This window comes from Hevea brasiliensis, chromosome 6 (assembly GCF_030052815.1).
Source record: "Hevea brasiliensis isolate MT/VB/25A 57/8 chromosome 6, ASM3005281v1, whole genome shotgun sequence".
NCBI lineage: Eukaryota > Viridiplantae > Streptophyta > Magnoliopsida > Malpighiales > Euphorbiaceae > Hevea > Hevea brasiliensis.
In genome coordinates, this window is record NC_079498.1 from 53,747,382 (window position 1) to 53,764,816 (window position 17,435).

Below are 17,435 nucleotides of genomic sequence, written 5' to 3' on the forward strand. Positions count from 1 at the left end.
CTAGTTGAATTTCTTTTTTTGAATCACTCCATTTGGAGTTTTGTAACTCAAGTTATGGCCAAAATAAGTTTACTGTTCACGTGCACTGTTCATGCTGCACTTTTGGGTTTTGGCAGATTTTGGTCCAACTTTGGTCAGTAATTTGACCAAGTTAAGTTCATAATTTGGTCTAACTTTCTTCATATGAAATGTTCTACTATGCCTTAGGTTTCCATCGGTTCAAGAATCGCCTAAATCCGAGTTTTCTAGAGAGAGTTATAGCCATCCAAACATTACTGCTCAAATCAAAATCTGCAGAGTTGCAGGTTTGAACAGTGACTGTGACTGCCATTTGGGTTAGGTTCTGGTCATAATTTGGGGTAGGTTTCTTCATGAAAGTTGTTTTTCTATGTCTTAAATTGTTTCTGTAAAAATTTCAGGTCAATTGACCAAATCTACAGTGAGTTATGGCCAAATGAACAGCATTATTCATTTGGTCATTCTGCAGGGTCGCTTTGTGGTATCCGGATTGGGGCCAAGTTTTGGTCCTCTTGCTTTGGTCTTTTGGACATGGTTTCTTCAGCAAAAATGTGCCATTATAAGCCTAATTTCATGTCCAATTGGCCAAACACCAATTGGACCAACACAGCCCAAGTTATGGCAGTGCAAGTGGACTGAATTTTCAGTCCCTCTCACTTGCCCTAGGGCAGCCTACCTCTTCACTTTGCAATTCTATTTTTCAATCCAAATTGTGCTTAACTTACCTAAAATGGTCACCAATTGACCATTATAATGTTCTTTAATCAATTCAAATGCCAAGTCCAATTTTTCACTTCTCAAAACCCTAATTCCTATCTCCATTTCACCACATGCTTGAATTTACTAACTAATCCATTTTACTTATATTTATATACTTTAAACATAATCCCTAGTGCACTCCAAGTCCATTAAAGAACTAAATCTTGTTCCTTACTTAGGGGCTGCCGAAATCCATGGGCCACATACACTTAGTTTTTGTTCATTTAAGTCACAAGTTCTTACTCAATTCAAGTTGCTAATCATGAAAGTAAAAAAAAAATTTGGGTATCTAATGCACTAACCTCAACTTGAAGAATCTCCAAGCTTGCCAACTTTAATTTCTCTTCTCCCTTTTGCTCCCAAACACCTTAGCAAGCTTCTAGAATAAATTTTTGTGTTGAGAACTTGAGGAAATATGGTGGGAGTTTAGGGCTTCATGAGCTTGCCAAGCTCATCAATGGAGGAAGGGGAACATGGGTTTCGGCTGTTTTTTTGGGGAGGGATGGCTGCTCACGTTTTTCTTTTCCTTTAGTCCATTTTTAGTCTCTTTTATTGGTTAGTCAAAGGATAGCTTAATTGTGATTGGTCATACTTTATAAATGACATCATCAAGATGTCATAAATGAGCTTTTCTTTGATTTTTCTTTTCTTTTCATCACTACTCAATTTCAATTTAATTTCTAGTAATGTTTATTCATATTTTATGTCATATTAATTATTTACTCAACTGGACAAGTCGGCCAAAAATCACCTCTGAAGGCAAAATGACCAAAATGCCCTCCGTTTGGCTTAACGGGTCAAAATTGTCTGTACCGATTGAAAAAATTTTCTAGGTATTTTCTTGGCATTCTAATGCCATGGGAACCTCAATAACCCTTCTCTAGAGTCCCAAAAATTATTTTATAATTTTTCCCCCGAGTCTAGGGCTCCTCGTTGCGCGAACCGCAACTTCCCTCTGGTTACCCATCGCTAGGGCACCGGCTCGTTTAACTTGGTTGTATTTTATTTCAAAAATTTTTACTAAATTTTTCTTATTAATATTTGAGTTAATTATGATTCCCGACTTTAGTTTAAATATTTTTCCGGATGTTCTAGCTGTTCGGACCAACACCGGTCACCGGAACAGTAGAATGTACGGAGTTGCTACGGGGAGGGTGTTACAACTCTTCCCCTCTAATTTAAATTTCGTCCTCGAAATTTACCTGACTTAAGTAATCGAGGAGTTGCTACCTCCTTGTTTCTTCACTTCCTTGTATCGCCTCATCAGTGTCTGGGTTTGGCTCTTCCTGAGCTTCCATAGCATATACTTGTGGTGCCACCCTGACTTCGGGCTTTTCAACTGTCTCAGAAACAATCTTCTGTGTAATGTTAGCCGTTTCTGCTCTACCCGATCTTTTACCCCTTTGAACTATAGGGGAAGGTCTATCAACTTGTACCGGAGCTATTGAACTACTCCTCTGAGGGCAATCTCTTATGAAATGATCCGTATCCCCACATTTGAAACACTCTCCGCTTAATACCAACACTCCTCTCGTGTCTTCTACCACAATGCATACATTCAGTGCTTTGGGGTTGATCCTTGTTATTGTGCCTGTGGAACTAGTTATAGATATTCCAATCGCCTCTCGTGGCCCCGTGTCCGATCTTGTGAACTAGAACCCTTAAACTTCTTACTATCGGTTGGTATACTTGACTGCCCCGGGCCCCTCTTCTGTCTCTCCCTTCCAGTCCGCTTCACCGATTCTTACCTTTTCAACGTTTATTGCTGCTTCGACTAGCTTGGTAAATTTCGTGATTCCCAAGGCAATGAGCTGGATCTTGATGTTGTCATTTAGTCCTCTTCAAATCTCTTGCACCTTTTGGCTTCATTAGGGACTATCTCCTTCCATAGCGGCTCAATCTTACGAATTCCTTCTCATATTCGGCCACCGACAACCGTCTCAAAGTTAATAAACTCTCTTCTTCTCTCATCCAGGTATACATTACCCACAAATTTTTCTTAAATTTCAAAGAAAGAAGTCCCAAGTTACTGACTTTCCGTCAGACTTCATCGACATAGTGTCCCACCATTCGTAGGCATCGTCTTGTAACAAGGATACAACAGCTTCTAAGTTCTGCTCTGGGGTGCAGTGGAGTTGTTTTAAGACTCTGCCCATTCTGTTCAACCAATTTTCGGCTGCAATAGAGTCATCTTCTCTCTTGCCATAGAAATCCACTACTCCAAACTTTCTTAGCATTTCCAGATGTGATTTATGCTGTGGAGCTGGTGGTGGTGGTGGTGCTGGCATTACCCCGGCCATTTGTCTAAAGAAATCGGCCATTTGCCGAAACATGGCCTGTGGAGGCTGAGCAGGCTCTGCTTGAGCTGGCGGAGCAGATTCTCTCATGCCCCCAGTCACATACCGCCGGGTGGAGCATGACTCTCCACTTCCTCCTCGACTGCTCTCTGAGATGAAGGGTCCATATCCTATTCAAAATAAGAAAGATAAACAGATCTGCATTAGTGTCACCTCGACTCTTACAAATACAATGCATGGTATGGACTCAATCTAGGCCCAGAAACGCCTAAACCGTGCTCTGATACCACTAAATGTGACACCCCTTACCCGTGTACTGTATACCCGAGTAAGTAATGCCACACGGTGTACCGGCACACTCTAATATACCTTAATTAATTTTCATCATAATTTTGAATATAACTTGTGAAATATAATTCATTTATTGAAATTGTAATTTATTTGAGGTTCCGAAAATTTTAAAGAAAATCCGGCAGAGTACCGGCTAAAAAAGGAGAAAACCGTTCTTCGGAACCTGTGAAAAACACTTCCTATATTCTTATTCATTTATCTCAACTCCATTTATCAAAATCTCAATATTTTTCAGTTCACATTCATTTCTCAATCATTCATTTCATGTGATAATCATATATATATCACAGATAAACATTCACTTTTTCATTTACAAACACAATTCTCATTATTTACATGAGCATCAAATTACATTTCAAAAGTTCATTTACACATGAGAAAATAAGATCAATTACAAAATACCAAAATGACACCTAGTGTCCTACCAATGCACTGTAGCCTGTGAGGTGACACGGACACTATGTAGAACTGCAGGATGGACTTACCCAATCTGTGGTCTACTGGCTCTCGATCAGTATCTTCAGTACCTACGCGTTGCAAAAGCGACGCGCTAAACATAAAGCTCAGTGGTGCAAATAATAAAATAGAAAGAAATAATATGCAAATAAAAATCATAATTTCTTAGCCATTGTGTTCATAAGAACTGAATAATTACCAACTTAATGTTTAGTCAAGGGCTAATTACGTTTTATGATATTAACTTCTTCATGCATTTTGTTTATTTATTTTCTTCATGATCTTGAGTTTCTTTGTATTCTATCGTAATCATTTCTGATATTTAATTTTCGTATTTTCTTTAACAATCAGTTCAATTACAGTTATACTTTTTCCATGCCCAAGTAACCTATACAAATTGACCTGACCGATAAACGGTAAACTAGCACTTGGTACTGTGTACCTCGGGCGTCACACCATCGGTCACAATGTGTCTCCCGGTGTGCAAACAGAAAGGCTAATAAGCCATATAAGCAATAAGGCATAAAGCCAAGTAAAACATCATAATCAGTATAGCCATAGGCTATCACATCACAGAATGGCAATGAAGCCATACATCATACGCAGTACTGCTATCAGAACCCTATTGGCATGCCAACCTATCCAAACCAATCACATTAGGCCTACTAGGGCATTTGATACTTTTGAATTCTTCAATTTTTGAATTTCAAGTTTTTATGTCACTATTCACTTCAATAGTCAACAAAAAGTTGACTTTTGCATAGATCATAGGTGCATTGGTTTTAACACTCCCAATGTACCACATTTTGCATTTAAAACTTGTTGGTTTTGGTCACTTTCTCAAAGCTTAGGTCATTTTGGCAAAATTGCCAATTTTCGGTTTTGGTGCTCCGAAGTTGCACTGTTCTATTGGTCGATCTACTATTGGAATTTGACAAACCTTCCTTCATAGAAAATGTTCCTTATTTTGTCTAGTTGAATTTTTTTTTTTTTTTGAATCACTCCATTTGGAGTTTTGTAACTCAAGTTATGGCCAAAATAAATTTACTGTTCACGTGCACTGTTCATGCTGCACTTTTGGGTTTTGGCAGATTTTGGTCCAAATTTGGTCAGTAATTTGACCAAGTTAAGTTCATAATTTAGTCTAACTTTCTTCATATGAAATGTTCTACTATGCCTTAGGTTTCCATCGGTTCAAGAATCGCCTAAATCCGAGTTTTCTAGAGAGAGTTATAGCAATCCAAACATTACTGCTCAAATCAAAATCTGCAGAGTTGCAGGTTTGAACAGTGACTGTGACTGCCATTTGGGTTAGGTTCTGGTCATAATTTGGGGTAGCTTTCTTCATGAAAGTTGTTTTTCTATGTCTTAACTTGTTGCTGTAAAAATTTCATGTCAATTGACCAAATCTACAGTGAGTTATGGCCAAATGAACAGTAGTTACTGTTCATTTGGTCATTCTGCAGGGGCTGTTTGCAGGGTATCCGGATTAGGGCCAAGTTTTGGTCCTCTTGCTTTGGTCTTTTGGACATGGTTTCTTCAGCAAAAATGTGCCATTATAAGCCTAGTTTCATTTCCAATTGGCCAAACACCAATTGGACCAACACATCCCAAGTTATGGCAGTGCAAGTGGACTGAATTTTCACCCTCTCTCCGCCCTAGGGCACCTACCTCTTCACTTTGCAATTCTATTTTTCAGTCCAAATTGTGCTTAACTTACCTAAAATGGTCACTAATTGACCATTATAATGTTCTTTAATCAATTCAAATGCCAAGTCCAATTTTTCACTTCTCAAAACCCTAATTCCTATCTCCATTTCACCACATGCTTGAATTTACTAACTAATCCATTTTACTTATATTTATATACTTTAAACATAATCCCTAGTGCACTCTAAGTCCATTAAAGCACTAAATCTTGTTCCTTACTTAGGGGCAACCGAAATCCATGGGCCACATACACTTAGTTTTTGTTCATTTAAGTCACAAGTTCTTACTCAATTCAAGTTGCTAATCATGAAAGTAAAAAAAAAATTTGGGTATCTAATGCACTAACCTCAACTTGAAGAATCTCCAAGCTTGCCAACTTTAATTTCTCTTCTCCCTTTTGCTCCCAAACACCTTAGCAAGCTTCTAGAATAAATTTTTGTGTTGAGAACTTGAGGAAATATGGTGGGAGTTTAGGGCTTCATGAGCTTGCCAAGCTCATCAATGGAGGAAGGGGAACATGGGTTTCGGCTGTTTTTTTGGGGAGGGATGGCTACTCACGTTTTTCTTTTCCTTTAGTCCATTTTCAGTCTCTTTTATTGGTTAGTCAAAGGATAGCTTAATTGTGATTGGTCATACTTTATAAATGACATCATCAAGATGTCATAAATGAGCTTTTCTTTAATTTTTCTTTTCTTTTCATCACTACTCAATTTCAATTTAATTTCTAGTAATGTTTATTCATATTTTATGTCATATTAATTATTTACTCAACTGGACAAGTCGGCCAAAAATCACCTCTGAAGGCGAAATGACCAAAATGCCCTCCGTTTGGCTTAACGGGTCAAAATTGTCTGTACCGATTGAAAAATTTTTCAAGGTATTTTCTTGGCATTCTAATGCCATGGGAACCTCAATAACTCTTCTCTGGAGTCCCAAAAATTATTTTATAATTTTTCCCCCGAGTCTAGGGCTCCTCGTTGTGAGAACCGCAACTTCCCTCTGGTTACCCATCGCTAGGGCACCGGCTCGTTTAACTTGGTTGTATTTTATTTCAAAAATTTTTACTAAATTTTTCTTATTAATATTTGAGTTAATTATGATTCCCGACTTTAGTTTAAATATTTTTCCGGATGTTCTAGCTGTCCGGACCGACACCGGTCACCGGAACAGTAGAATGTACGGAGTTGCTACGAGGAGGGTGTTACAATTAGCGTTGATTAAGTTAATTTTAAGTACTAGAAAATTAATTTCCATGTATGTGTAATTGAGCAATTAAATTTAGGGGTTTGGAAAGAAATTTTGGAAGCCTTGGCAAACTGCCATTTTTGGCAGCCTTGAAGAGCATGGATTAGTGTTTGATCTCATGAAATTAATTGATGAATTCTGTTAGAGATGGTTTGAGGGCAGTGTGTATGAAGTGATAGTGGAAGTATATGTAACAAATTAAGTGATTACATGTATATATATTGTGTTGAATGTAACTTTGAGAATTAAAGTTGTAATGTGTGTATTTAGAATTGTTATATTCTACCCAAATTGACAAAAATTTGAAGTGATGACTAGGTTTGGTATGGTACCAAATTAGAATTGGTATGAGAAGTTTAAATTTGGCAAGTTGAAGGTATATGTGATTGGTGTTTGAGGAAAGTGTAAAGGGAAGTATGCATTTCAGCCTATAACCCTAAATGTGTGACCCCAATTGGTATGAGGCCAATTGGAGGTGAAAGTAGGCACAAAATTTTCCAACTTTCATGTTGAAAGCCTATCGAAATTCTGTCCGGAAACTGCCCGTAAAATTGACCTAATCCAGAATTGCAAACTTGGTAACCCTAAACTCTGACCATATGAACAGTAGTCAGCCTTTTGGCCATAACTCACTCAAAACAGGTCCAAATGACCTGAAATTTATACCTTTGGAAAGCTTAGATATAGGGCTACATCTTTTGTAGAGACCACCAAACCCAAAAATGACCATAAGCAAGTTAAAATGCTTGTACAAATTCGGGTATAAAACCTGCTAGAATTAGAAGTGACCTAAAAATGACCTAAGTTTGCCATTTTAGTGCAACCTGTCCAGCATTGGTAAAATGACCATAACTTAGTCTAGTAAACTCCAAATGACCTAACATTTGTGGCAAAAGTTCAATAAAATATAGACCTACAAGTTTGTGTTTCTGACCAGAACCCAGAACCTGAGGGAACTAGGTCATCCGGCTAGGTCAAAACAGTACCAAAATCCAATAAATTGCAATAAAATGCAATACACTTGGAAATGAAATTGGTAACATTTACCAACACTTGAAGACTATAAAATGTAACATATTGGTAACATTAAAATTAATTCACCTAGTGTGCATTAAAGGTCAACATTATAGGTTGACTAATGAAAGGAATAGTATCAATGAAATTTAATTATGGAACCTTATGATTAAAAACAATTTAACTGAGTACTGAAACACTTTAAATTGTGTGTTTCAGTTGAAAAGGATATTGAAGAGCATAAAGAACATTGAGTCAAGGCCAAGAGGCAACTCATCCGAAGTCTGTGCATAATACATTTTATATTCACTGCTTTTACTAAAAAATCTATTTGGATAAATGAGTTATGAATAATTTTTTATTGTTTTGGCTTTGAGAATTTTATTTGGAAATTGTTGTGTTGCCTACTTTGCAAATGGAAATTTTGAGATAAAATGTGATTTGTGGTTTATATAAAATATTTAAATATTGTGATTTAGAATTGTTTTGATTCACGCTTGGCATGGCAATATTACTATATTCCTCCTCCATTTATGGGGTGAGTATGACTATGTTCCTCCCTCTTTGACTTGCGAGTCTGAGGTGAGTATGGATGAGTACTCATTAGCTAGCTAGCCACCTCCCTCATTGATTTTGATTTGTGGGGTGAGTATGTCTTGTCGTGGTGTACAACATGGCATGTTCAGAAAATTTGTGTCATGACCTAAGTTGTGTTATTGATTGGCAACACTGTGTTATTCAATTGTTAGATCAAATTTGTGTTATGTGAGCTTTGAAAATTGTGACATGAAATTGTGAATTATTTGAATTATAAATTGTCAATAAAAGTTTTATATACAGCATTTTAAGTTGTTATTCTGCACCATTGAGTAAATTTTACTCAGCGATAGCTTTTTCATTGCTGTCGCAGGTAGACAGACAGATAAAACAGCAGAGTAGGCTGCTTGTGCTACACTTTTGGGATTTTGCTAGGTATTTTGAGTATACCACCTCCTTGTAATTTTTGTTGTAATGTATGTGAACTGTATGTATATATTGTACTTGATCTTGAGCAGTTGTAAACTAAAGTTGTAAATTATTTTGACCTGTTAAAATGTTGTATTACGATTCTCTTATTTTAGCTTTTGAAATACTCATTTATTTTGCACTTTATCTTTAGAATTGCTAAAAATGATATTTAATTGAATTGAACTGTATTGAAGACACTGATTTGAGTTGAGCCATATTAGAGTTTTGAATTGAACAAATATATTGGAAGTGCTATTTTACATGTTTTTGAAGAACTGTTTTCACAAAATACAGACGGCACTCTGCCAAAATTTTTATAGAAATTATTGATACTTCAGATTTGTTATTTGATTTCACTTCAGTTAAAAAAATTTTTTTTTAACACCTATCAAAAGTGCTCACCACTGTAAAAAGAAATAAGAAAAGGTTCAAAATCCTTTGTAGTATATTTAATGAGTTATTGGTAGGCGAAGTACAGTAATTCATTAGGTGTACTACAGGATCATGTTATGCCTTACGGAGGGGTAGGGTGTGACATTTTCAGTTCCTTCATTTCCCGAGCCGGGATCCGTATGGGTTCTTCTGCATATGTCAAGTCCGATTGAATTTCATTCTCTTCCATATAGATGACATGTGAAGGGTCTATAACACCCCTCACCTGTCTACAGTGTAGCCGAGCAAGGCGTGTCACACGGAGTACCGGAGCACCTAATCTTATCTGATTTCATTATAGTTCTTGATTTACTTGTTTAAAAACTTTATCTAAGGTTTAGGCTATTTTTACTATTTATCAAAATCTGACTAATTTGGAAAATTCAAAAATTTTCCAACAGAGTGCCTGCAGTAATTTAGACTAACAATTTTTCTGAACCTGCCAAAAACAATTTCAATATATACTCAATCTCAATCAGAATCATCATGATCAGATACTTAACTCATATATCAGAATTCTTACATTTCATTATCTTACGTAATTTTCCAACTAATTACAGAAGTTCTGTCACACCCTACCCCTCCGTAAGGCATAACATGATCCCGTAGTATACCTAATGAATTACCAACTTCATCTACTGATAACCTATTAAATACATTACAAGGGATTTTAAAACTTTTTTTTACTTCTTTTTACAGTGGTGAGCACTATTGACAGGTGTTAAAAAGTATTTTAACTGAAGTGAAACCAAATAACACATTTGAAGTATTAATAATTTCTGTAAAAATTTTGGCAGAGTGCCATCTATATTTTGATTAAAACAGTTCTTCAAAAACCTGTAAAAAGCACTTCAAATATATAATTCCCCAATCCCAAACTCCAACAATTTGTTCAACACAATAAATTTCTCAAACATTATCAACACAGTTCAACAATCAATTTCCCAGTATTTCCAAAAATCGAGATAAAATAAATATATCACAATTTTTACAAGCCAAAATAATTTACAAATTTAGTTTACAATTTTAATGTACAAATTTATTTTCCAACTGTTCAAAACTAAGAAGAATATATACATACAGTGAATATACATTACAATGCAAAATGCAAAAATTATGGTATACTCAATATACCCGATGAACTCTCAATATAGCATTAGCAGCCTAGTCTGCCGCTCGCTCATTGTCTAATCATGACAAAGAATGAAAAGCTATCGCTGAGTAAAATTTACTCAGTGGTGCACAATAACAATTTGAATTGCGATATATAAATCTTTTATTGACAATTCACAAATTAAATAATTCATAATTCCATTTCACAATTTACAAAGTTCATATAACAAAAATTTGATCAAACAATTGAATAACACAGTTTTGCCAATTAATAACATCATTTGATTAAATAACTAAATAATACAGTTTTATCAATCAATAACACCATTTGATCAAATAACTGAATAATACAGTTTTGCCAATCAATAACACCATTTGATCAAATAACTGAATAATACAGTTTTGCTAATCAATAACACCATTTGATTAAATAACTGAATAATATAGTGTTGTCAATCAATAACACCATTTGATCAAATAACTTAATAATACAGTGTTGCCAATCAATAACACAATTTAAGCCATGACACAATTTTTTTGCACATGCCGTGTTGTACACCACGACAAGACACACTTACCCCAATAATCGAAATCAATGAGGGAGGAAGCTAGCTAAATAATGAGTACTCATCCACACTCACCTCAGACTGGCAAGTCAAAGAGGAAGGAATATAATCACACTCACCCCATAAATGGAGGAGGATCATAGTAACATTGTCATGCCAAGTGTGAATCAAAACAAATCCAAATCACAATATTTCATATAAACCACAAATCACATTTTATCTCAAAATTTCAATTTGCAAAGTAGGCAACACAATAATTTCCAAATACAATTCTCAAAGTTAAAACAATAAAAAATTATTCATAACTCAATTCTCCAAATAAATTTTTTGATAAAAGCAGTGAATATAAAAAGTATTGTGCACAGACACAATTTAAAACTATAATGTTCAATTAAATTTTTAAGTAAAAAATGAGAAATCAAAATTATTGTGCACAAACACAATTTAAAACAATAACATACAAATAATCATAATTTTTTTCACTTGAAAAATTCAAAAGAAATAACTATTGTGCACAAACCTCTGATATATGCCTCTTCGCCCTGACTCAGTGTTTCTTATGCTTCTCAATATCCTTTTCAACTGAAACACACAATTTAAAGTATTTCAGTACTCAATGAATTTGTTTCTAACAATAAAATCCAGTATTTAAATTTTCTTGGTACTATTCCCTTCAATTCATTTCATTAGTCAACCTATAATATTGACCCTTGATGCACTCTAAGTGAGTCAATTCTAATGTTACTAGTATGTCACATTTAATAGCCTTTTACTGTTGGTACATGTTACCAAATTCATTTTCAAGTATATTGCATTTTATTGCAATTTGCCGGATTTTGGTATACTAATTTGACCTAGCCGGATGACCTAGTTCCCTCGATTTTCGGGTTTCGGTCCAAGCAACAAACTTGTAGGTCTATGTCTTATTGCATGCAGGGAAAAATTTTAGGTCATTCTGAGTTATGTAGACCAAGTTATGGTCAATTTACCAACGCTGGACAGAATGTACCAAAATGATAACTTTAGGTCATTTTTCGTTCGGCCAGTTTTGGTACCTAAACTTGTGCAAGCTATTTGACTTGCTTATAGTCATTTATGAGTGTTGGTGTCTTCATAAGAATTGTAGATATATGTCTAAACTATTCATGGAAAAAATTTCAGGTCAATTGGACCTATTTTGAGTGAGTTATGGCCAAAAAACCAACTGCTGCCCAAATGATAAATTTTCAGGCTTTCAATTCACTAATCCGGATTTGGTCATTTTTCAAGTTACCTTCTAGGCAGAATTTTGGTAAGCTTCCTTCATGAAAGTTGGCACATTTTGTGCCTAGTTTCACCTCCAATTGGTCTCATACCAATTGGAGTCACACATTTTCATTTATAACCTAAAATGTATACTGTTTTTACTAACCTTACTTTGCATTGAAAATTGGCACTTCTAATGAACACCATTCACATTTCATTTTGGTCAATTGTCCAACCACAACTCAATTTGTTAATTTGTCCAGCAACAACTCAGTTTAATAAAATGAAATGTCCAACAATACTGAATTCACTTAAACATCCATCAGCTATTCTATTTAATTCAATATCCATTACACTCAATTCAATGAAATCAATATCCAACTCTTATACAAACCTTCAAACCCTAATCCATTGATCAAAACCACTAATGTACATTCCATTAACTCATAATCAACATTAATCTCCATGAAATTAAAGCTCTCTTACATACATCAAAACTGCCCAATTACACATACACTTCAAGCTCTCATTTTCAATTCAGAACCTCACTTCACATACACAATTCAAACTATACCTATGGTAATTAAACTCTTATATATTTAAACACTCTAATCAACATCATTCCCCAACAAATGCATGTAAAAATAAACCAATTCCTTTAATCACCATGGCTGCCAAAATTGAAGTCCACCAATTGCCCATCTAATTCTTCAAATTTCTCCATAAATCTCATTACAACTTTAACTCAAAGATTAATTAAGAAAGGGAAGGAAAATTAATACTAACATTGACTTGAGCTTGACAAAACTTCACCAAATCCTCTCCTTCTTGCTGCCTATCTCTTTCCCATGTTGTGTAGACAAACTTTAGTGAAGAAATCAAGTGGAAAAGGGGCTCACTTCATGCTTGCATGGAGGTTAGGAAGCTTTGGCCATGGTGTTTCCATGGTAGATTCAATTCGGCTGGTGAGAGTGAGTGTAACACCCTCCCGGTAGCCACTCCGTATATTCTACTGTTCCGGTGACCGGTGTCGGTCCGGATAGCTAGAACGTCCGGAAAAATATTTAAATCAAAGTGAGGGACCATAATTAACTCAAATATTAATAAGAAAAATTTAGGAAAAATTTTAGAAATAAAATACAACCAAGTTAAATGAGCCGGTGCCCAAGCGATGGGTAACCAGAGGTAAGTTGCGGTTCTCGCAACGAGGAGCCCTAAACCCGGAAAAAAAATTCATAAAATAATTTTTGGGACTCCAGAGAAGGGTTATTGAGGTTCCCATGGCATTAGAATGCCAAGAAAATATTTAGAAAAATTTTTCAATCGGTACAGCCAATTTTGACCCGTTAAGCCAAACGGAGGGCATTTTGGTCATTTCGCCTTCAGAGGCGATTTTTGGCCGACTTGTCCAGTTAAGTAAATAATTAATATGACATAAAATATGAATAAATATTACTAAAAATTAAAGTGAAAATGAGTAGAGAAAAGAAGAAAAGAAAATGAAAGAAAAACCTAAATATGACATCACATGATGTCATTTGGAAGGCGTCCACCAATCACAACCCAACAAGCCAAATTAAAAAGAGAAAAATGACAAATAAAGAAACAAATTTTCTGGTTCTTCTTCTTCATTTGGACGTGAACCTCTTCTTCCATAGCTAAGTATATTCAAGCTTTTCAAAGCTTGATTCACCCATTTCTACCCAACAAAATCATAACCTAGCTTCACAAAAAATTAACCTAGCAACTTGAGTAACCTCTAGGCAGCCAAAAGAAGAAGAAAGAAGGAGTTTGGGTAGTTTGAAATTCTGCCCTATTCAAGTTTAGTGCCTATTTACACTTAAATCTCTTTTAATTCATGTTAAATACTTAAAGTGAGTAAGGTTTTGTGAATTCAATGAATGGAATCTATGTATATGGACCCTATGAATTTTCGGCAGCCCTAGGAAGGAATGAGTTTGATTGTATTAATGGACTTAGAGTGAATTGGAGATTATGTTTAAAGTGTATACATATATATATACAAGAATGAAAGAGTTAACTAAAGAAATTGTGAAAACCATGACTTTGAGCTAGGGTTTAGGAGTGAAAATTTGACTTTGCTTATGAAATTGTTAAAGAAAATTCTAATAGTCAATTAGTGACCATTTGAGGTAAGTTGACCATAATTAGGAGTGAATTATTGCATGGCAAAGTGGAATGGGCAGGCTGCCCCATGAGTGCAAAGAGGTGATCAAATTTCAGTCCACTTGGACTGCCATATCTTGAGCTGTATTGGTCCAATTGGTGTTTGGACAATTGGACATGAAACTAGGCTTGTAATGGCACATTTTTGCTGAGAAACCATGCCCAAAAGACCAAAGCAAGAGGACCAAAAGTTGGCCCCATTCTGGATACCCTACAACCAGCACCTGCAGAAATGACCAAATGAACAGTAACTGTTCATTTGGCCATAACTCACTGTAGATATGGTCAATTGACCTGAAATTTTTACAGCAACAAGATAGGATATAGACAAACAACTTTCATGAAGAACATCACCCCAAATTATGCCATTAACCCATTCAAATTATTGGGCAAAGTTGAGTTATCAAACCTGCAACTCTGCATATTTTCATTTGAGCAGTAATGTTTGGAGGACTATAACTCTCTCTAAAAAACTTGGATTTAGGCGATTCTTCAACAGATGGAAACCTAAGGTATGGTAGAACATTTCATATGAAGAAAGTTAGACCAAATTATGAACTTAACTTGATCAAACTACTGACCAAATTTGGACCAAAATCTGCCAAAACCCAAAATTGCAGCATGAACAGTACACGTGAACAGTAAAACTTATTTTGGCCATAACTTGAGCTACAAAACTCCAAATGGAGTGATTCAAAAAAGGAAATTCATCTAGACAAAATAAGGAACAACTTTCATGTTTACCATTTCCTCAAATTCCCACTGTAACAGTGCTTAATGGAATAGTAAAATTAAGCTTCAAAAACTAAAAATTTTGTTTCCCTTGGTTTAAGCCTAGAAATGGTAATGGTGATCACTTCCAACTAGTTTTAAATGAAAAATGTGGTATGTTTGAACTACCAAAGCCAATGTACCTACTTTCTATGCAAAAGTCAACTTTTTGTTTGACTAATGAAGTGAATAGTGACACCAAAACTTGAAATTCAAAAATGTGAAACTTAAAAATTCAAAATGCCCTAGTAGGCCTAATGTGATTGGTTTGGATAGTTTGGCATGCCAATAGGGTATTGTTTTAGCAAGATCTTGCGAAGGCTTTATGCTCGTGTTCGTGGCTTTATGCCCGTATACATGTCTTTCAAGCCCGTATACAAGGCTTTTATGCCCGATTATGTGATATCATGGCTTTTTAGCCATATACCGATCGCATACATGGTTGACGCTCACGTCCCATGGTATGACGCCCGAGGCATCGGTGTCCAGTGCCAATGACCCGTTATCCAGTCCAGTCGTCCAGTATAGGTTACTTGGGCATGGAAAAGTATAACTGTGATTGAACTGATTATTAAAGAAAATACGAAAATTAAGTATTAGGAACGATTACAAAAATACAAAGAAGCTCAAGATCATGAAGAAAATAATTAACGAAATGCATGAAGAAGTTAATATCATAAAACATGATTAGCCCTCGACTAAACAATAAGTTAGTAATTATTCATCTCTTATGAACACAATAGCAAGGAAATTATTATTTTTATTTGCATATTATATTTTCTTGTATTATTGGCACCACTAAGCTTTATGCTTAGCGCGTCGCTTTTGCAACGCGTAGGTACTGAAGATTTGGACAGAGGGCCCAGTAGACCACAGATTCGTAAGGCGGTTCACGCTCAAGATAGTGTCCGTGTCACCTCACCATCCACAGTGCATTGGTAGGACACTAGGTCCCATTTTGTATTTTGAGGTTTTTGTAAATTTTGTAATTAAACTCTTATTTTATCATGTGTATTTGAAACAAATGTAATATAATTTTGTATTAATGTAAGTACTTGTAAATTGTGATTATAAATCACATGTGAGAATTTATTTATGATTTGAGTCTAATGATGATGTGAAATGAATGAATGACAAATAGAGGAATTGTTAAGAAAATTGTGTTTGTGAAAGGAAAAGTGAATACATAACTGTGACTTATACATGATTATCACATGAGATGAATGATTGAGAAATGAATGGTGAAAAATGTTGAGATTTTGATATTGAAGATTGAGAGTGATGAGATGATTGAATATGATCATAGGAAGTGTTTTTCACAGGTTCCGAAGAACTGTTTTCTCTATTTTTAGCCGGTACTCTGCCGGATTTTCTATAAAATTCTCGGAACCTCAAATAAATTATATTTCACAAATTATATTCAAAAGCATGATATAAATTAATTAAGATAAAATAGAGTGCTCGGCACACTGAGTGGCATAACTTGCTCGGCTACACTGTAGTCGGGTAAGGGGTGTCACAGTGAGGTTGAAGAAGAAGATGTTTCTGCCCATTTCCACTTTGATATATCTCTTTTTTTTTTTTAAGGATAGTGGAGCACTAACCAATAATTTAATGTTTAATGATTTAAAGTTTCCCTAATTTGCACATTTAGCTCAATTCTTTCACTATTTACATAATGTATCACCATTTAATTTTTTCATGACATTTCTAAGTGTAATATCATTTATTTTTAATGGACATTGAGGTCAAAAGGCAACTCTAGGTGTCAAATGACTAAAATGACCCACTTCGGGTTATATTCCTGATTTTTCGGTAACACCAATTTTTGTCTGTTTCCCGATTTTTCAGTAACACTGATTTTTTTCTGTTTCTCGATTTTTTGTTTTTCTTTGTAATAATTATTTAATTTTTCTTTGATATTTCTAATAACATTTATACTTCAATAGATGTTTATTTAAGTCCTAAAATTATTTTCCAGGGTTCCCCACGATCCAGGGCTAGTCAACGGTCCACGCCGCAATTTCTCGGTGCGGTCACCCATCGTTATGGTTCTCGGCTCGTTTAACTTGGTTACATTTCATTGCTATTATTTTTCCTTTGTTTTTCTTATCTTTTCTTTTCTTGTATTTCATTATTCTATATCTCCTCTGTAACACCCCTAAGTTCGGTAGTGCGTTCTGCTGCTCCAGTGACCAGTGTTGTCCGGACAGCTAGGATGCCTAGAACCACACTTCAATGAGAGTGAGGAGACATAAAATAA